The sequence below is a fragment of the Herpailurus yagouaroundi genome, unplaced genomic scaffold, assembly GCF_014898765.1.
Source record: "Herpailurus yagouaroundi ecotype Mexico unplaced genomic scaffold, PumYag 140, whole genome shotgun sequence".
NCBI classification, from domain to species: domain Eukaryota; kingdom Metazoa; phylum Chordata; class Mammalia; order Carnivora; family Felidae; genus Herpailurus; species Herpailurus yagouaroundi.
Genome location: NW_024412395.1, coordinates 42,908,016 through 42,931,030, shown reverse-complemented (window position 1 = coordinate 42,931,030; position 23,015 = coordinate 42,908,016). Strand labels below are relative to the sequence as shown.

Genomic DNA, 23,015 nt, shown 5'->3' with positions numbered 1-23,015 from the left:
ACACACACACACACACACACACACACACACACACACACACACACACACCTTGATCCAAAATCCACTTTCGAAAAATCCTAGTAAGCTAGAAATATTAAAGACACTTCCTTGATAAACAGAACTTATTGGAAATTAATAGTAAATGCCATATTTAATGATGACATGGTAAAAGTATCCAAAAACTAAGAAATAAGAAAAGGACGGCCAGAATCACTGTTATTACATATCACTAGGCTGGATTACATAGCACTAGGCTGAAGAAACTAGCAATTCATTAAACCAAAGAAAGAAAAAAAGTATAAAGAAAGATAAGACTATGTTTAAATGATTGTTTTCCTAGAAAATTCAAGGGGGACAATTTATTAAAACTAATAAATTTAGAAAATCGGCCAGATGTATAATCACTCACCTACATACCAGCCACAAAGTATTAGTGAATATTTTAGCTAAAACAGACCAAAGGATTATTTTAATGAAACATAAACAGTTTACTTTAAATTTTATGTCAAAATAAGTGCAATAATATTCAAGAAAATTTGAAAAAGATAAATGAAGAAGGACTTGCTGTAGGAATTACTTAAAAAATGCCAGAATCAAAGAGATTGGTATTTGTATAGGGAGAGACAAATAGAACAAAGCAACAGAATAATAATAATAATAATAATAATAATAAAAGACCCATGTAAATTTATTATACTAAGGTAGTATTTCTAGTCAGGAAGAATTGATCTTAACAAATGAGTTCAGAAAAAAAAGGCTAAATCCCTATCTTATATAATGTACAAAAATAATTTTCAGATGTTTTAAAGAGTAGAGCATAAAAAACTATAAAATAATTAACAGGCAATATAGGAAAATATTTTAATAATTTTTGAGTAGGAACTGCCTTAAGTGATAAAAAACAAAAACAAAACCTGGGCATTTTAAACCAAAAGACTGACAGTTCTTGAAAATATCTGCCATATATTTCATTAAGGATTAATATATCTGTACTCTAATCAAATACAGATAAATAATTTTGAATAATAATGGGCAAAATATAGGGACAAGCCACATTAAGAGATGGTTAACTATGTTATGGTATATGCTCTTAGAGGAATACCATGCTGACATTAAGATAAAATAGAGCTATGCATGGCAAGACTTGCACCATATAGTTTTTGGTCTGAAAACTCAGAAAACAGAATAGTATGTATATACAATCTCACTTTCACAAGAGAACGAAATAACATGTTTTGTGCATGTAAGAGAGATGTAGACGGTCTTGGAGTACCTACGACTGGAGAAAGACCTGAGAACGTTTCATTTTCTTTAGAAATTGATGGCTTTATACATGGTTGTATCATTTTGGGGTTTTCCACCCCTTCCAAATGATGAGAAAATAATTTTTCAACAGAATACAGTACTTGCTTCTCTGCTACATTTGAAATGTGTATTCCAACCATGGTAAGCAGAAAGATCATTTTATTTTCCTACATTTTCATATCACTTCACTTCTGTTACTACCCTTTTTCCCTTAGGATAACTTGTCAAAAGCATCGGTGAGATAAATGACACTTTACATAGCAAGGCTGCTCTACTTTTGCTTGTTACAGTGTAACAAGGGACACACCCACTCCTTGGTTTGAGTATCTTCTCCCTACGTTCTTCGCTTGACAAGCACAGCTGTTTACACCTGTAACTCGTTGTTTCTGTTCACACGAGAGTGGAGACCCTAAGTAACGCCTAGTTCCCACTGCGGGTAGGGTATGCTTTTGCTTTTTCCGCCTCGCCCACCCATTCTCTCCGTCACCCTCGGGGAAGTTACCCCACTTCTCATTGACACGGCTATGATGACACCCCACAGGAAAGCAGAGAGCGGAATTATGCAACAACCTTGGGAAGAACAGAAAGACCTATTTAAAAGTTTTCGAAAGAATAACCACGATAATACTAGCTTCCGGAAGACAACCCTTGCCCCGAAGGGAGTCTGGGACACTCGCGCCGGGACCCACTGCTCACCCAGACATCGCAAGCCCTGCCTCCCCTGTCTCCCGGCGAATAGGTCAAGTCTGCGCGAGCGCTGGACGCGGAGCTGGGCAGGATCCCTCCCCACGGAGCGTCACGGCTGGGACAGCGTTGCAGTGCTGACGTCGCGGGCCCGGAAAACCCCTCCCGGGTCCGCTCTGGGACGTACACCCGGGTGGTTTCTCTCGCACAACGTCCCTCTCCACTCTTGAGAGCTGGTTGTCTCCGCAGCTCTTCGGCTTCTTTCCCTGCGGCACCAGTACTACCAGCGCACCGCCCTCGCTCACACACACAAGTTCCCCGCCATTGTGTTCGACGGGTTCCGAAAGACGAACTCGCTCGCGAAGTTTCTTACTCACAGTTCAGGGATTCCGCGCCCGGGATCCGCGGCGCCCGGCCGAATGAACCGACCGGAAGTTGCTTTCCGTTCCTGTTCAGAGGGCAGCGCCTGCGCGCGGAGCTTTTAACCCTTCCCCCTCCACCCGGCCAGGCCGAACCAGACCCCTCTCGCCCCACCCACACTCGCCCCGCCCGTCCAAGCCCCGCCCGTCCAAGCCCCGCCCCGTCCCGTCTCTCCGGGGAAAGGAAAAAGGACGGCAGCCAAAAACCATCAATGTCAAGGTTAAAGGTCACCTGCCGGCCTTGGTTAGAATTTTTCCTAAAGAGAAAATAACCAGGTTTAACATCACCCTGTAAGTGGGTTAGCATACACGTGATCATCTGACAGACTTGTTAAAGACGTAGATTTACCAATTCACCCCTAGAGATCTTAAAGTTCAGAGCAAACTGGGTTGTGGGCAGAAGCCTGGAACCTGCATTTTTATCGAATCCTCATGTGAATGTGATTAAGGTGGTTAAGGTCCACACTGAGAAGCACTACACACACACACACACACACACACACACACACACACACCCATTTGGCTTTTTCCTAACTGTAACACCTTTCACTAAATATACTTGCTAAAGTTGGATAGTTGGTAAATACAAGCAGAACTTCATAGAAAATTCTCATGAATTAAGACTTCCCCATTATTCCATTTCCTCGGCATGCCTGAATATTCTCCAAGATAGAAATTTTAGACATTACATCTAGAAATGTTGGAACTCCCAGATACCTACTGGTTCAGGCAAGTTGCTTAACCTAATGAACCTTAATATCTTATCTGACAAATGGAGACAGTGACAACCTCCTTCGCTGGATGGTCAATCCAATAATGTAAGCAAAAGCACATGGTAAAGTTTAGAATGTTCTGCAAATGAAAGATATTGTCCTGACAGCCTCATGTCAGGCTGGCTTCTTGCCACCATCAAGGTTTTCCCTGGGATTCTTTGCATGAAACTACTGCACATGTGGAAGCTTCCTGACAGCATTGAAGTCTAGGACTTTCCACATTGACTGGAGCATAATTGCATCTGACTGAATGCATATAGCACTCTCAGAAGCTTCCATATTAATTACCTATTTATTTATTTAATTTAAAAAATATTTTTATTATATAAATATTTATTTTTGAGAGAGAGAGAGAGAGAGAGAGAGAGAGAGCATGAGCGGGGGAGGGGCAGAGAGAGAGGGAGACAACAGAATCTGAAGCAGGCTCCAGGCTCCTATCAGCACACAGCCCGACACAGGGCTCGAACCCACGAACTGAAAGATCATGACCTGAGCCAAAGTTGGGTGCTTAATCGACTGAGCCATCCAGGTGCCCCTAAAAATATTTTTAGAACTCTCACTGCTTTTGTACATATCTTACATGGGTTGATGCTGTTTGAAAAAGACGTCATCACCAAGCACAAGCATACTAAGGACATTGAAGTAACAGTTTGATAGACAGGATTAAAATGAGCAGTTGTGGCTCAGTGGGATGAGCATCTTACTCTAGATTTCAGCTCAGGTCATGATCCCAGGGTCATGGGATAGGGCCCTGCCTTGGGCTCTGTGCTGACAATGTCAAGCCTGCTTGAGATTCTCTCTCTCTCTCTCTCTCTACTCCCCTCCCCTGCTCACACTCTTTCTCTCTCTCTCAAAATAAATAAATAAACATTAAAAACAAACAAATAAAGAAAGAAAGAAAGAAAATGACTGTGAATACTATAGGCTGTTATCAGGTACAGCCTGCTCTAGAACATAGGTTCTCTATCCATAGACTTGGCAAAATCTTCTGCAATTGAGAACTTTCTTGTCCTAGGGATCTTGGCCAAGCCATGCCTGAACAGGTCTTCAGTCAGTGATTCTTTCTTCATTCTGAAGATTCAAGCCCAGCCCTGGAATTCTTGAGCTCCCTTTTTTCTGGTCCCATGGTCCCATATAACTTAGAAGGTGGTATCTTCTCATGGGAACTCAGCATCTTGCTCCCTGGGATTGTAGTTTTTCTTTGTTAGAGCAGGAGGATCAGGTTCTGGTTGCCTCACTTTCTTCTTACACTTCTGAGCCATGGTTATTTGCATTACTTTCCTTAAGCCTTTTAAAAGCCTGCCAAGTTGCAGTGCATTTTTAAATATTGAGCTTACTTTTAAAAGTTAAAGCCAAAATATATTGCAAAAAACATTTAAACAAACAGAAACATCTTGTATATAACATTGTGATCAGTTGAAAAGTTTCTGTAGTAAGTAGTACTTGAGTTAAACATGACAGTAAAACACTGTTTTTTAAAAGAATTTATTTTTTATGGCAGTTTTGGGTTTATAGCAAAATTGAGTGGAAAGTACAATATATGCATAAGCCTCTTCCATTATCAACATCTCCCACCAAGTGGTACATTTGTCACAACTGATGAGTCTACATCAACGTAATATTATCATCCAAAGTCCATAGTTTATTTTAGGGGTCAGTCTTTATGTTGTACATTCTATGAGTTTGGACAGATAGATAATGACATGTATCCATCATTATAGTATCATACTATAGTAGAGTAGTTTCACTGCCCTAAAAATCCTCTGTGCTCCACCTATTCATCCATTCCACCCCCAGTCCCAGGCAACCACTAATCTTTTTACTGTCTCCATAGTTTTGCCTTTTCTATAATGTCATATGGTTGGAATAAAAAGGTATGTAGACTTTTCAGATGGACTCCTTTCATTTACTAATAAACATTTCAGTTTCTTCCATGTCTTTTCATGGCTTGGCAGTTTATTTCATTTTAGCACTGAATAGTATTACATTGCTTGGGCGTGCCAGTTTATTTATCCAATAACCTACTGAAGGGCATCTTGGTTGCTTTCAATTTTTGGTGATTACAAATAAAGCTGCTATAACATAGTATGCAGGTTTTTGTGTGGACATAAGTTTTCAACGCCTTTAGGTAAATACAAAGGAGTGGAATTGCTGGATCATATATATTTTTAGTATGTTTTTTTAAAATGTTTACTTACTTATGGGGGGGGGGCAGAAAGAGAGGGAGAGAGAGAATCCCAAGCAGGCTCCATGCTGTCAGCACAGAGCCCAACCAGTGGCTCGGTCTCAAGAACCATGAGATCATGACCTCAGCTGAAACCAAGAGTAGGACGCTTGACCAACTGAGCCACCCAGGCACCCTTAGTATGTTTAGTTTTGTTGGAAGCTATCAAACTATGTTCCAAAGTGACTGGACCACCAGCAATGTATGCCCACCAGCAATGAATGAGAGTTCCTGTTGCTCCACATCCCTGTCAACATTTCGTGTTGTCAGCGTTCTGGATTTCAGCCATTCTAACAAGCATGTAGTATATCTCACTGTGTTTTAATTTTCACTTCCTTGATGACATATGATGTGGAGCATCTTTTCATATGCTTATTTGCCATCCATACATACATCTTCTCTGGTGAGATGTCTGTTAGGGTCTTTGACCCATTTAAAATTTGGGTTTTTATAAGCCATACAGAGAAAGATACCATATGGTTTCACTCTTATATGGATCCTGAGAAACTTAACAGAAACCCATGGGGGAGGGGAAGGAAAAAAAAAAGAGGTTAGAGTGGGAGAGAGCCAAAGCATAAGAGACTCTTAAAAACTGAGAACAAACTGAGGGTTGATGGGGGGTGGGAGGGCGGGGAGGGTGGGTGATGGGTATTGAGGAGGGCACCTTTTGGGATGAGCACTGGGTGTTGTATGGAAACCAATTTGACAATAAATTTCATATATTGAAAAAATAAAAATAAAATAAAATAAAATAATATAAAATTTGGGTTTTTAGTTTTCTTGTTGTTGAACTTAGAGTTCTTTGTGTATTTTGTCTAACAGTCCTTTATCAGATGTATCTTTTGCAAGCATTTTCTCCCAGTCTGTGGCTTGTGTTTTTATTCTCTTCACATTATCTTTTGCAGAGCAAAATTTTTAATTTTAATGAAGTCCAACTCATCCAACTTTTTAGTAAATTGAAAGAGCTGCTTGGTGACTTCTAATTGAAATGGTGGAGTGTAATAATACACCTAGAATGCATAAGCATTTTGAACATGGAGATGCTAAAAAATTTGAATAAGGAAGAAAAAATTAAACATACACATTTCTTAAATATACTTTTTCCTCTCTTTTCAATTCCATGATATTGTAGTCATAAAGAGAAATGGCTACATATTTCTCCAGTGTGTGAAACATGCATGCATGCTGGGATAGATAGAGGAATTTCATGCTAAAACAGTTTCAAACATTTTCCTTTTTCTATAATGATGATTCATTTTTTAGAATTGACATACAGTATGTTTTACTGAGGTTAAGACTTGAGTTGAGACATTTATTTGAGGATTAATCCTTTAAAAGGTTGACGTAATTTCCCTACAATTTTCCTCTATTCATATTATGTTTATATACCTTAGGTTAGCAAGCAGGACTTTGAGGTGGAGTGGGATGAAAATGAGAACTGAAAAAAGGGGGGCACCTGGGTGGCTCAGCAGGGTAAGGACCTGACTCTTGATATCAGCTCAGGTCATGATGTCATGGTTCATGAGTTTGAGTCCCACTCTCTGCCCTCTGTCTCCCTCTCTCTCTGCCCCTCTCCTGCTCTCTCTCTCTCTCTCTCTCTCTCTCTATCAAAAATAAGTAAATAAAATTAAAAAAAAGGAAAATGAGAACTGCATACTCATTGAATATATTTTAGGTTCTATTTTCAAACTGCTTAATATTTTATTGAGAGTTCTGAATATAAATCTAGGGAAAAGGAAAGCTGCCAGTATAAACACCTACTACAACTTGGAATGCCAGGTATGCATCAATGATCTCAGCCAAATCTTTGATGTGAAATATCACTATTAATAGAATGTGGTTGACTTCTGATTTAGGATGACATCTGGACTAGCTGTTTGTGCCTTAGACTCTAAATTAAATTACTAAAGAAAAATTAGAGAAATACGAAAACTCATAATAGTTTTGAAAGGAAGAACTGGTGGCCAGATCCAGCATGTATGGATGGCTGAGCAGGCTCTCCCCTGTACAGAGCACCCAGCTGACAGAGGTGGTCACTTGCCAAACCTTGCCCCCTTGGGCTTGAGTATACCCCAAAGGAGTGCCTTTTTCTAAGTCAGAAAAAGATGTCAAAAGAGAAACTGTAACCCTGTTGACAAGCATCCTAGTAACAAAATGTGACAGGATTTCCAATCATTTGCAAGACCCATGGGATTGAAATGGACATAACCTTTGTTGCTTGAAGATAAAGAATAGTAATGGTTATAATTGGCCTGAAGAATAGTAATAAACTATCTGCCTCATGACACTACTAGTCAATTAAACAATAACCCCACTACTATGTGGGACCTGCACATAGTATTTGACAATTCTTTGCCCAAATATCACCCAATAATACTTCTCTCTGTTGTCCATTTTGAAATTTTTTTTTTAACGTTTATTTATTTTTGAGACAGAGAGAGACAGAGCATGAACGGGGGAGGGGCAGAGAGAGAGGGAGACACAGAATCCGAAACAGGCTCCAGGCTCTGAGCGGTCAGCACAGAGCCCGACGCGGGGCTCGAACTCACAGACCGCGAGATCGTGACCTGAGCCGAAGTCGGCCGCTTAACCGACTGAGCCACCCAGGCGCCCCTCTGTTGTCCATTTTGGAGCTGTGGTTTGGACCACATACCAACATGATCCCAATGAGAGTGGACAAATGTTCCATATTTAAGGGTATGTGAAGCCAATAATGAAAAGGGATGAGCAGACAGAGCTGTGTGTTGGGCTCTCTCTGAGACTTCGATTTTTAATCTATGGTTCCTATCAAGGAAAAGACCAGTGATTGCTGCTGATTAACCAGGAATTCTCCTCTTCATAGTGAAATAACTAGGCAATAAGGGTAAGGGATTTGGGCTCAGGTAGATACCTATAGTGACAAAATTGATAAATGTCAGCTTCAGGCAAAAGTGTAGCTGTGACCTGTGCATGTCTACTTGTCTCTCAGCTCTATATCTGTGCTGAGGAACTAATAGAAATCGAGCAGATAATGAGAAGAACCAAGAAAAATCCATACATCTGGTTAGTAAGGGCTATAGAATGCTGGGAATGAGAAAATACAAGACAAAGCATCCATTTTGAAAGATTATGCTGTATAAAGGAAGAAAATAGAGTTCTCAAAATGCAAAGAAAATGAACACTTTGGAAAATGGTTTACCAGAAGCATAAGTAAATGGAAAAAATCTGCTTTGCATTTTCTATGAAAAAAGAGATGTCATATTAGACAGGATATGAGACGAAGAAAAGGAAGGACCTAGCTAAGAGGCAGGGAGAAATAACAACAAAGTTGGATAAGTTAAGATTATAGAAACATGCAATGGCAAAATTCAGATATTATTTGAACATAATCAAGGATGGAATCAATACTACAGAATATTAATCAATGATTAGAGTAAAAGCTTGAAAAACTCTCTCAAATGTCAATGGAAAGGTCAAACAGAAGAAAACCATGAAATGGAATAGTGGAAAGATAGTTCTCTACCTTCTTCCTGGAGAAAAGATCAGAGTAAATGGAACAGAAATACCAACTATAGATACATCAGAAGATGTATCCAAAGCAATTGGAGATGAAAAGGACTCTAAGTTTTGAAACACAATTAATGGAATGAGACAAACACTTGGACATATCCTGATAAAATTTTGATATTAAATGATCTATCAATTTATTTATTCAGCAAATATTTTGTGAGTGCTTGCTATGTGCTAAAAGTTGGGGCTACAAAGATGACTAAGACACAGTCCTACTTTAAAAGAACTTCCTGTCTGTTGTGGGTAACACACATAGAAGAAGCAGGCAATTGCTCCACAATGTGGTATTACAATATTACAATACGGGTTAAGTATAGGGTACTTTGAAAACACACTGGAGAGGGTTGAGTTCAGCCTTGAGAGATGAGGGAAGTTTTCTTATATCTAAAGTATGGCAAAAATTCAACAAGAATACAGAGAGAAAAAAATAAATTACTTGCAAAGAAAGAAAAATAGAAAAAAATAGACTATCTTCAACATTAAGCTTCAGAAGCTGAACAGAATAACATCTATAATTGCATGGGAAAGGTTTAACTTTTAAAGTCTATACCCACCCAAGTTGTCATTCACATAGGAAATGAAAACAAAGATATTCTTTGATACTTCAAGGCTCACAAATATACCACCCATTTCCTGAAATAGTTGAAGATACACTTGTGTTGGTCAAGAAGGGAATCAAACTTTTAAAAAGAAGGAAAGGTAAAATTCTGAGGTAAAAGAAATATTTCTAAATATTGGAAATAATTTAATTATTGGATTAAGTAAAAATCTGTAGCAAATATAATGAGGCTATTAAAAGTAACTTTGAAGACATAAGGTGGAAGTATAAATAAATAGCTTAATAAGAATGTATTCTAAAATTCTTGTTTATAGAAACAAAAACTCAAGTGGGTGGAAGAGAAGTGGCAGGAAGTAAAATGTTCTAATTTACTAATTTTCTTATCTTCTACATGTAGGAATAAGAAATAATAAATAGGATGTCCTTTTAACAATAATAATTGAACATATATTGTTTTAGGTTCTTTTTTAATGTGAAGGTAAGTAGCTATAAGTAGAATTCAAATTTTTATGGTTATTTTTTCACATTAAGAGAGGAAGAATGAAAAGCAAACATTGCCCATATAACAAAGCTATAAACTCTTACTTCCTGACATTTAATCAGTCCCCCAATAAGGTAACTCATATGAGTACTCCTCTGCAACATTTCTTGCATGCATATACTTTCTGTCCTCATTGTTAAACACTGTCTTCATAGCCATTTTCTGTCTCTATTGCCACTCTTTGTTCAAGACACCATCAATTCTAATGTATCATACTAGCCTCCTAATGGTTTGCCTCCCTTTCTCTCTTGTCAAACTCTGAATGTTATACTCAGTGAACTCCAGAAGGATAAACTCAAAGAGATCTATACCAAAGCATATTATAAGCAAACCATGGAGAGCCACAGATGAAAGAATCTTGAAAATAGTAAGACAGAAGTGACTCATTATGCACAAGGGAGCCTCAGTAAGATTAACAACCAATTTCACTTTGAAATCATGGAATTCAGAAGGCAGTGGGATGACATATTTAAAGTGCTAAAAAAAAATAGATGTCAACCAAGAATTCTCTATCTAGAAAAACTATTCTTCAAAAATGAAGGAAAATTTAAGATGTTCTGAGATAATCAAAAGCTGAAGGAGTTCAGTGCTAGTAGACTGAAGGAGTTCAGTGTTAGTAGATAAAGGGAGTCTTGAAGGCTCAGATAAAAGGCTACTAGACAATAATTCAAAGCATTACAAAAAATAAACTTTGACAGAGGCAATTACATTGGTGAATATGAAAGCCAGCATGATTATAACTCCTCTTTTTATTTCCTACATGATTTAAAAAAGATGAATGCGGGGCGCCTGGGTGGTGCAGTCGGTTAAACGTCCGACTTCAGCCAAGTCACGATCTCGCGGTTCGTGAGTTCGAGCCCCACATCAGGCTCTGGGCTGATGGCTCGGAGCCTGGAGCCTGTTTCCGATTCTGTGTCTCCCTCTCTCTCTGCCCCTCGCCCGTTCATGCTCTGTCTCTCTCTGTCCCAAAAATAAATAAACGTTGAAAAAAAAATTTAAAAAATAAAAAAGATGAATGCTTTTAAAAATCATAAATCTATATTAATGTGTACATAGTGTATAAAGATAAAAATCTGTTATTACAACAACATAAGAGAGAAGCTAAGCTGTATAGGAGTAAAGGTTTTGTATATTATTGAAGTTAAGTTGGTATTAATTCAAATTGGATAGTTACAAATTAAGTTGCTAATTGTAATCCTTACGGTAAGCGCTAAGACAACATTGAAAAAAATACATAAAATAAAATGAGAAGGAATAAGGTGGTACAAAGCCAAGAACCAATTAAACACAAAAGAAGACATTAATGTAAGAAGTGAGGAACAGAAAAATGGTATAAAGCATACAGAAATCAAATAGCAAAATGGCAGAAATAAGTTCTTCCTTATCAGTGATTTCTTTAAATATGAATGAATTAACGTTTATAATCCAAAGGCAAAACTTAGCAGAATGGATAATGTAACATGATCAAATGATATGGTTCCTACCAGAGACTTACTTTAGATCCAAAGACATAAGTTGAAAGTAAAATGATGGAAAAAAGATTTTCCATGCAAACAGTAACCAAAAGAAAGATGGGGGTGGTTATATTAACATCAGACAACATAGCTTTCAAATCAAAAACTGTTACAAGAGACAAAGAAGGACATTATACACTGACAAAAGGGCCATTAATCAAAAAGATACAGCAATTATGCACATATACACACCAAACAATAGATCCCCCAAATGTATGAAGCAAATGTTGATAGAATTTAAGGGAGAAACAGACAGTACTCAATAACAGTTGGAGACTTTACTACTTACCGCTTTTTTTTACTTTACCACTTTCAATAATGGGTAGAAAACAGAAGATGAAAAAAGAGAGAACTTGATAAACAGTATTAATCAACTAGACTTAACAGACATATATAGATCACTCCACCCGACAACAACAAAAGACACATTACTCTCAATGGAAACTTCTTCAGGATAAATCAAATGGTAGGCCACACACACACACACACAAAAGCCTCAATATATTTAAAAAGATTGAAGCCATACAAAGTATCTTTTCTAACCAGAATGAAATGAAGCTAGATGCCAATTAACAGAAGGAAAACTGGAAAATTCAAATATGTGCAAAGTAAGCAGCACATTCTTAAACAACCAATCAAAAGAGGAAATCACTAGGGAAATGAGATTTACTTAGAGATTAATGAAAACAAATTGTACTATACCAAAACTTATGGAATGAGTGAAAGCAGTGCTCAGAGAGAAATTAATAGTAGTAAACATCTACAATAGAAGAGAAGAAAGATCTGTAATCAATAACCTAACTTCACACTTCAAGGAACTAGAAAAAGAAGCAAACTAAACCCAAAGCTAGCAGAAGGAAGAAAAGAATAAAGATTAGAGCAGAGATAAATGAAATAGAGAATAGAAAAACAAAAGAATCAATGAAGGCTAAGTCAGTTCTTTGAAAAGACCGCAAAATTGACAAAACTTTTTCAGAGAATAATAAGTAACTAAAGTCAGATGTGAAAGTGGAGACGTTGTTACCAACCAAATAGAAATAACAAGGATTATAAGACAATACTATAAACAACTATCTGTTAACAACTAAGATGATCTAGCTGAAATGTAGAAATTCCTAGAAACACACAAACAATGAAAACTAAATCTACAAGAAACAGAAAACCTGAACAGACTTATAGCAAAGAGATTGAATCAGTAATCAAAAACTTCCCAACAAAGAAAAGTCCAGAACCAGATGGCTTCACTGGAGAAGTCTATCAAACACTTTAAAAAGAATTAGCATCTATCCTTCTTAAATGCTTTAAAAAAATATAAGAGGAGACAATGCTTCCCAACTCATTTTATGAAGCCAGCATTACTGTGATATCAAAGTCAGACAAAAACACCAGAAAAAGAGAAAACTAAAAACCAACATGATTTATGAATAAAGATTTAAGATTCCACAAAATGCTAGTAAACTGAATTCTATAGCATATTAAATAGATTATGCATCATGACAAAATGTGATTTTTCCCTGGAATGCAAAGATGGTTAAAGAAAAAAAAAATCAATGAAATACACTACATTATCAAATAAAGGAAAAACACCCTACATGATGCTCTCTACTGATGCAGAAAAGGCATTTAACAAAACTAACATCCTTTCATGAATAAAAAAAAAGACTTAGAAAACTAGGAATAGAAGGGAACTTCTACAACACAAAAAAGAGAATTTATGAAAACCCATAGCTAACATCATACTCAATGATGAAAGACCAGAAGTTTTCCCCCTGAGATCTGGAAAAGACAAGGATGTTTTCTTTCACCACTACTATTCAACATTGTCCTGAAAGTTTCAGCTAGAGGGATTAAACGAGAAAAAGAAATAAAAGGCATGTAAATTAGAAAGAAGTAAAAATATTTATATTTACAGATGGCATTATTTTATATACAGAAAATATCCTGAGGAATCCACAAGAAAGCTACTAGAGCTAATAAGTGAGTTTGGTTGCTCCTTAAAAAGTTAAAGAGAATTACCATATGACTGCACGATTTCACTGCTTGGTATATACCCAGGAAGAATTGAAAACAGGTACTCAAACATATACATGTAAATGCATAGTCATAGCAGCACTATTTACAATAGCCATAAAGTGAAAGTAGCCCTACTATCCTACTCAACAATAGACGAATGGATAAACAAATTGAGGTATATACATATGATAGAATATTGCTTGGCCATAAAAGGAATGAAGTACTGACACATGCTACAGCATGGATGAATCTTGAAAACATTATGCTAAATGAAAGAAGCCAGTCAGAAAAAGTCACATGTTACATGATTTCACTCACACGAAATATCCAGAACAGGTCCATCCATAGAGACAGAACATGGGTTGCCAGAGGTTGAGAGGAGCAAGAAAAGCAGAGCACTGCTTAATGGACAACAGAGTTTTCTTTTGGGGTAATAAAAATGTTTTAACACTGGATAGAAGTGGTTGGTTGCCCAACTTTGTGAATGTAGTCAATGCCGCTGAATTTTTCACTTTGTAAAGTTTAATTTTATGTTATGTGGCTTTTACCTCAATTTTTCAAAAAGGGAGAAAATAAGAAAATCTCAATAAACTATGCATTGAGTTAAGAAAAATGTACGAATACTGGTTCCTTAATGTACCATACTAATGTAAGATGTTAATAACCGGGGACACTGGGTGATGGGGTGGTGTATGGAAACTGTTGTGTTTGCTCAACATTTCTCTAAATCGAAAACTGTTCTAAACAAACAAAATCTATTAACTAAAAAAAGACTTCGTTGTCCTAAATAATTCTTGGATCAAAGAGGACACAAAACTGCAAACTTATTTTGAAAACTTAAAATAATGAGGGGCCTGGGTGGCTCAGTCATTTAAGCATCTGACTTCGGCTGAAGTAATGATCTCACAGTTTACGAGTTTGTTTGTTTTTTTTAATTTTTTTTTTCAACGTTTATTTATTTTTGGGACAGAGAGAGACAGAGCATGAACGGGGGAGGGGCAGAGAGAGAGGGAGACACAGAATGTGAAACAGGGTCCAGGCTCTGAGCCATCAGCCCAGAGCCTGATGCGGGGCTCGAACTCACAGACCGCAAGATCGTGACCTGGCTGAAGTCGGACGCTTAACCGACTGCGCCACCCAGGCGCCCCAACAGTTTACGAGTTTGAGCCATGCATCAGGCTCTCTGCTGTCAGCTCGGAGCCTGCTTTGGATCCTCTGTCTCCCTCTCTCTCTCTGTCCCTCTCCCGCTCATGCCCATGTATTCTCTCTCTTAAATAAACATTAAAAAAAAAAAAACAACCTTTGAAATCATAAATAAACAAAATTGGTAATGAAAAAGGGTTGTCTACATGATTGTGGAGATTATGAAAAAGTACGAGAATACTGTGTATGGTAATACCTTTGAAAAATTTGATGACAAGGATCATTTATAAGCAACCTAGACTGTGTGAAAAAAAAAACAGCATAAAATCCAACAATATCAATAACCATAGAAAATATCAGAAAGCTTTTAAAGAACTACATCCAAAAGTGGGTGCCAAAGATAAACAGTGTGAAGATTTGCTCTTTAAATATTTCAAGGAACAGAAAACTCTCATTAAACCTTTTTAGAACATAGAAAACTTTGGTATTTTTTTCAGAAAATAAAAATACAGATTCATTTCACTTGTGAAAATGAAAGCAAAAGTTCTCAGTAAATTACAGATATTTCTTTTTTTTAATTTCTATTAAAAAAATTTTTTTATGCTTATTTTTTAAGAGAGAGAAACAGAGCACGAGTTGGGGAAGGGCAGAGAGAGGGAGACACAGAATTCAAAGCAGTCTCCAAGCTCTGAGCTGTTAGCACAGAGCCCTATGTGGGGCTCGAGCCCACGAACCACGAGATCGTGACCTAAGCCAAAGCAGACACTTAACCACCTGAGCCACCCAGGCACCCCCAGATAATTCTCTTTTGGCATACATTTTCTTAATATAAATTGGCATAAAATTAATTTGATTTTTTTTAACATTTATTTATTTTGACAAAGAGAGACAGAGCATGAGTGGGGGAGAAACAGAGAGAGAGGAAGACACAGAATCCAAAGCAGTCATAAAATTAATTAATTTGGACACATACTTTGCACACCACTGTTGGTTATAACAGAGTTGTGGCTTACAACTAGCACAGTCATAATAAGGAGAAAGCTTTTTTGCACAAAGCTGTAGGAACAGCTGCTTTGTTTGAGTATCTGGTTACTCTGCCTGGATAGGGTTCCTTGGCTATGCTACATTGTTTTCATTCTTTTCTGTTAATTTGAGCTGCGAACTAAATTGTGAAGCCAAAATAATAGAGGAGAGGCATCTAAGCATGTGGATAAAGAGAAAATGAGGAAATGTGTAGGTTTGGCTTGGTTCATTTTGATCAACTAATTTATTATTTTAACTAAAGCAATAACTAAATATGCTTTATATTATAAATCTACCTTTATGATGGAGGCATGATTTTTTATAACATGTTTTTTTTTAAAGTTTATTTATTCATTTTGAGAGACAGAGTGCAAGCAGGGGAGGGACAGGGAGAGAGGGAGAGAGAGAGAGAGAGAGAGAATCTCAAGCAGGGATTCACACTGTCAGCACAGAGCCTGATGTGGGGCTTGAACTCACGAACCATGAGATCACAACCTGAGCTGAAATCAAGAATCAGAAGCTTGACTGACTGAGCCACCCAGGTGCTCTGATAACATAGAAATTTTAAATAATGCAATTACCGTATTGTGTAACAGCAGAGCACTATATACTTTAAAGTAGACAAACCATAGAGTTGTCCATAATAATACCAAAATTACACTGAATTTGTTTAACATGAAGTACTGATACACCTTTACTAAAATAGAATGAGAAGTAGATTTGGTAGTTACTTGGTTTTCATGATAAATGTATTTATCTCAAACCAACAGCCATCGTCATTCTTAATGTTAACCACTAGGGAAATTCCCACTGAGATCAGAACAAGACATGGTTAGCTGCTATCTCCTCTGTTATTAAACACTGTTCTAGAAGTTTTGGAGAGAAGTAAAAAAAAAAAAAAAAAAAAGAGGAGAAAAAATTATATTTTTCCTAAACAGGCATCACATATGAATTACCTAACTAATTTAGAACAAATAGAAGAACAATATAATAGCTGGATACAAGATAAAAATATGAAATAAAGAACTCTCCTAAATGATAGCAGTAATTAGTTAGAAAATACAGAGGAAAGAACATCCCTCTCCAATAGCGTCCCTAACTCTACACACAAAAAAGATAAAATATATTGGAATACATTTGATAATAAACAAAGAACCTATATGTTTCCCAAGGCCTTAATATACAGAAAGAAAAATAATGTGTGCAGACAGTAAGGTTCTGTATTGTAAGAATGATCTTTTCCTTCAATTAGTGCCTAAGTTTCGTGAAATTCCAGCTAGAACTGTTTTTTCTTGGCAGAATTTAACGAATGTATTTAAAAATTTCCACTTGGCCATGTCTTTTGCTGTCACAAGTGTTTAAGGAAATAACTGGATGTTGGCCGTAGGGCCCTACTAGCTGCTTGCAGGAACCTCAGTCAGGTTCAGCCCTGAACCTCAGGGCTCAGGTTTGAGCCCTGGGTCTGCCACTTACTAGCTGGAAGATCCTGTAACTTTTTCTCTAGCAGACATTCAATAAATGGCAGCTATTGATGCTAATAATGATTTCTGATGTTTAATCTGTCCAAACTATCAACTTTTCCTAGGACTATCCTTAAGAAAAAACTTAGAGAAATAGTACACAATCCTTAAATATTCATTTTTGATAGTGAATATAACAGCCAATTGGTAATCAAATAAGCCTGGATTACCATAATGGTGAACTCTTAAATGTTTTAAGATAGGAAATGCAAAGTTGTCTATAAGGTTAATATTTTACTGTAAAAAAATATTCATTAGCATATGTTTCTTAGGAGATGAAAAAATACTAAACTTGAGTTAATTTTTGAATGGACACACTGGATCAGGCCAGAAGTGATCTTTAAGAATTTAGCTCCCCAGAAGTACAAATATATACAGTATTATTTTACTTTTAAATCTAGTAAGCTAATTATACCTTAACATATGCCAAATACATATCTTTCAAGTCTTACATTATGTTATAAAAACCACTCATTGGAGAAGATCTATATTCCAGATATAAACTTAAAAAATTTATTTCAAGTAGAGACATACATTTGCTCTTAAAAGTTGAGAGGAATGTAAAAAGAGCACAGTATTTTCAAAAATTTTCTTTGGTCTCGGCTAGGGGCCCTATTTTTTAAAGGCCAAATTTCCAGTTATGACAATGAATACAAGGCATTATCGAATCATGTCATAAATTACTCACTTTGCAGAAGCAAGAATGGAACAAATCTGCAACGCTTCAGTCTAAGACATCCAGTCCACCTTGCTAGTTGAGAATTGGTAGGAACAACCCAAGTTTGGCTTATCTCTTTTCCAAGTTAGAAGTCTTCCTTCACAGAGTAGTGCTCTTGAAAGACGTAGGCAGTTACAGAGTCTGGAAACTTTATCTGCAGACTCTAGCAATGCCGCCCAAACTGTCCTGAGCTCTCCCTTGTGTTGAACTGGGAACTTCCACTGAGAAATCCCCTAAATTGAAGACTTCCTTATTTGTAGCTCTCAACAGCCAATCGTGGCAAGATATTGAAATGAAGTAAAGACTACCAGAAAATGTTCTGTAAACCACCCATGACTATAGCCCTGACTTCCTTCTGAATCAAAGATACTTTTTCTTGAATAGTTAGGGCATTTTAACAAAAATCCGGAAATTGTAAACACAAAAATATTTTTGTATGAAACACATTTTCATGCAAGAGAATTTTATTTTATTTTTTTTTTTTTAATTTTTATTTTTATTATTTAAAAAAAATTTTTTTTTCAACGTTTATTTATTTTTGGGACAGAGAGAGACAGAGCATGAACGGGGGAGGGGCAGAGAGAGAGGGAGACACAGAATCGGAAACAGGCTCCAGGCTCTGGGTGGATGGCTCAGAGCCTGACGCAGGGCTCGAACTCACGGACCGCAAGATCGTGACCTGGCTGAAGTCGGACGCTTAACCGACTGCGCCACCCAGGCGCCCCGTGCAAGAGAATTTTAAAGTTCATTTGATAAATGGTGCTTTTTTTTTTTTTTGGCTTTTAAGAAGGCATTTTTCAACCTAAGCGGCATATTTATAAACAGCAGGTAATGACTAGACTTGAGGGTGGTTGTCTTTGCTTCAAGGCCTACAGAGGTCACATGGATGAAGCCTGGTAATAATAAAGTTTACGCTGGATGCCAGAGCATCATCTCAGGGACTAATGAAAAAGGTGAAGCAAAAAAGGCTCTTAAGATAGCTTTCTCCTTGGGAGCTGAGGTGCCCTGTTCATATGGATGAGTGCATGTTCTAGCACACTGGGGAAATGCTCCACAAATGCGTGTATTCTTCTCAGGCCACTTGGAGCAAAACATCGAGTTTTACATGCAAATGGAAGGCAGCATAGGCACCACAGACATTTTTCTTTGTTATAAAATTTTAGAGCTGGAAATGTCCTGAGACACCATATGTTCCATTTCCTTTTTATTACAGATGAGGAAACAGGAGAGGGTAAATCCTCAAAGTCACAAAGAAAGTTAGAGGCATCTGAGGCTTTGACTCCAAGTGCACTTTTTTTTTTTTTTTACTGTACTATGCTCTCAGCACAGCAAGTTATTGAGCAGGAAAATGACCATAATCACAACAACAAAAGGTGGAGAGTCTCTTTGTTCAATTTCTGCATTTTGCAGATGAGGAATTTGAGACTTTACCAGAAGTTCCACGGTCAGAAGAATGACTAGAATTTAGAACTCCTGATTGTCAGTCTAGTTTCTTTTCTTCTCTCTCTTTTTTTTAAGGACTTTTATTGTTTAAATTATTTTATTTTATTTACTTTTTGAGAGAGAAGGTGCGAGCGCGCGAGGGACAGAGAGAGAGGGCGAGAGAGAATCCTATGAGGAGAGAGAGGAGAGAGAAAGAGAGACAGAGAGAGAGAGAGAGAGAGAGAGAGAGAGAGAGAGAGAGAGAATCCCATGCAGGCTCTGCACTGTCAACGTGAGGTCCCAAGTGGGGCTTGAACTCACAAACTGTGAGATTATGACCTGAACCAAAGTCGGATGCTTAACTGATTGAGCCACCCAGGCGCCCCTAGTTTCTTTTCTACTTTAAAACAGTGCCTTCTCTTAAATTAGATGTTAAATAAATCTGAGATATTTCTACCCATGATGACATTATTCTATGAGAAGGAAATACTTAAAAATTTTTAAAAACGTTTATTTATTTTTGAGAGAGAGAGATACAGAGAGTGTGAGTGGGGGAGGGGCAGGGAGAGAGGGAGGCACAGAATCTGAAACAGGCTACAGGCTCCGAGCTGTCAACACAGAGCCTGATGGCTCCGACCCAGTGCTCAAATCCACCAACTGGGAGACAGGACCTGAGCTGAAGTCGGACACTTAACTGACTGAGCCATCCAGGTGCCCCTGAAAAGGAAATACTTTTTAAAATGTCTAAAATGATGAGTTAGCTTGTAATGAAAAACATTCCGTTTACTCATCTAACATACAGTGAAATATTAATTTCTTTCAGCACTTTGTGTTTTACAAATTATCTTACTGATATCAAACATTAAACTCTCTTGTATACAACGGAAAAATAAAACCTATCTAATACTGTAAGTACCACAAAATAAAACAGTGGAAGGAGAATTTTCTTCTCAAAAATTTATATTTTCCCATGAGCAGAATTTTAAAAATACACCTTAAAAAAAAAGTGGTGCTGATGTCTTAACTGGGAAATGCCCTTTTGATCTCTCTATTCTGTGCCCTTTCCCTTTTCTATTTACTTTGGCATGTGAGCTTGGCTGATGTACAAGCGCCTGCAGAGCAGCCTAGTCCTGAGTACTTGGCCTCAACCTGGAGGGGCACTGGCTGCAAGAGGGTCTTGAGGCAAGACAGAGAAGCTGTAGTTAGAGATTTTTGAAAATCTTTTTGAGTGCATGGTATTTAAAACCTGTGCCACCGACTGGTTCTGGCTCTAGGCAGAACATGTGAGGCAGGTGTAAGTTGTTAACTCTGTTGTCTTTATCAGTTCCTTTTCCTATTCCCTCCCCCTCCTTTTTTCCTCTCAGAGTCATAAACCCCGTGACCAGGCTGATAGAAATGTGGAGATTACTGCAGGGGAGGAAGGAGCAAAATGGCACCAAGCCAATATGGCAAAGGTTAGGGTACGATGACCCGGGCAGGAGGAGATGGGAGGGTGCTCCAAGCCCAAATTAAAGAATGAGAGGCAAAAGTCAGGTTCCCATTCAGGCAGAGGAGAGTGGCCAAGGAGTTTCTAATCAAATAATGAACATATAATGAACAAATAATGCCACCTTGGGGTGGCAGGGTTCTCAGGGCAGATCTGGGTGTAAGGTCTTCCTAAGAAGAATTCTAGGAAAGCAAGAGTCTTCCCTGGGAAAAGTGGAGGGCAGGAAGGCCAGTGCCCTTCATTGCTGACTGGGATTCAGGGATAGGTTCTCTCCTCCATGAGGGGACACCAAGTACCTGCCACTCTGGCCAAGAAGCTAGTTAAACAGCTGGGCTGCATGGGATAGGTGTCTGATTGAGCAACGGTTCAGATGATGGATCACATGGGAAACTTCAGGGTGGATCCTTGTTCCAGGCATGGTATTTGTAGAAGCAGTAGAATTTTCTAGCCTCCACTTGCTGGCAGGCTGACGTCCATTATAGGGCACATTATTTAATACAGATCTTCTCATTCACTGATACCATGGAATTTTAGAGGAGGTGAAAAGAAGTTCAGATGTTTTCCCTACCAATTTTTATTTCTTCTTATGCCTAATTTTGAAAGCTGCCAGACTGACAAGAAGTTAATGAACAGAGAGTATATCACCTCCAATCCCTGCTCGATATGCACTACTAGTTTGGCTTTAGGATGGGCATGTAAGAATGGTGTAATCAGAGACAACAAGAAGATGGGAAAGGAAAAGGAGGGTGATGAAGAAGGGGGTTTTTTCTGAGAGTGGAAGAGTGAATTAGACTTCATGCCTTTTCTAAAATATGAATTTAGGAAAATAGGGCAGACTGGGAGCAGATTCAATGTCATTAGTTAAGGAAAATGACAGTGCACCTTTTGATTGTGAAGATTTAATTTTCCTTCAATTTTTTCCTTTCTAATCTGTTATGTATAATTTAGTAAGTCACACACAAAAGCAAAACCCATGGTACTTTCTTCAGGGTACAACGTGAACTATCTAACTTTCCATTAAAAATCTTATAAGTTGACAAAATTTCACCAAGGAATAAATGCACCTCACTATTGAAATGTCTGCGTCTGATGTTATGCATCCTGCTTTCTCTTTTAGTGGCCAAGGTAGTGATACATTTAGTTTATTGCCAAATAGCCTTTTTATTTTGATCTATATACTGGGATTTCTCCTGTCCAAGGTTAATGAGAACCACCGACCAAAAGAATGAGTCTCACAGGCATTTTCTTTCTAAACTGAGAAACCCAGAAAAATGGTTTAGATATTGGAACAAAGAAAATAAAAATTACTTGGCTCCTTCACAGAGATCCAGAATTTATAAATGGTAGAAAACAAATTTGCATTACTGGAAACATATTTCTTTTGGATTTATGAATTCATGAAATTGAAATTCCTGCGAGATGCTTAAGGTCATTAAGGTCGTCAATAATTTTCTATGCAAACACATACAGTACGGTAATTTAGTCCTGATATAGTTTCTAATATTAGCAGGATTAATAGTTCATACTTGTAATTTTCTACAAATGAGGAGATTAAAAAAAAACCCATGTTAACCCATCTGTAACCTCTAAGACGCAATGACAATGAGATAGAAATTAGAGAGAAGAGAAAAGAGGGAGAGACAAAAAGGATAATCCATAAACTCTGGGTTTTTTTATGGCTTTAATAAAATAAGTCAAACTTTCAAAGACATCTGCCCTTTGGAAACTGTTTAGCTTGATTCCGTGGGGGACACTGGAAGGCTTAACTAGTTGAAGCTCGCAGAAAGATTTCAGGGCTCTTTGTGTGTTATTTGTTCTTTGGTTTACCAGTTGCCTTTGAATTTGTTCATATTTGGAGGGATGCCAGAGCCTTGATGAAAGAGTCAATAAACATGGTTCTAAGTAAAATCACAAGCTATTGTTTGAGGAGGAAAGATTGAAGTAGTGCTGGAAGTGTAAGAGTAATTGTGTATGTGTGCATGCGTGTGTGTGCGTGTGTGCGTGTGTGTGTGTGTGTGTGTGTGTGTGTGTGTGCATGTTTTTCATATAACCTGGTTGAATCCCTTCACTTCAAAGAAGGAGAAACAGACTCCAAGAGGTTGATTTTGTCAATATCAAGCAG

The 23,015-nt window shown here is 37.6% G+C and overlaps 1 protein-coding gene across 3 annotated transcripts in view; it reads right to left on the bottom strand.

Annotated features, from left to right (window-relative positions):
* Positions 1-18,156, bottom strand: part of TANK (TRAF family member associated NFKB activator) — a 95,828-nt gene extending 77,672 nt beyond the window's left edge. Inside the window, exon 1 of one of the 3 annotated variants that reach the window (XM_040475182.1) lies at positions 17,956-18,156. The gene's annotated coding sequence lies outside the window, so the exon portion shown is untranslated. Of the gene's footprint in view, positions 1-2,001; positions 2,329-2,366; positions 2,495-17,955 lie in introns of those variants that run through there. The other 2 variants (XM_040475180.1, XM_040475181.1) reach the window with 2 other exon arrangements.
* Positions 18,157-23,015: the final 4,859 nt, after the last annotated feature.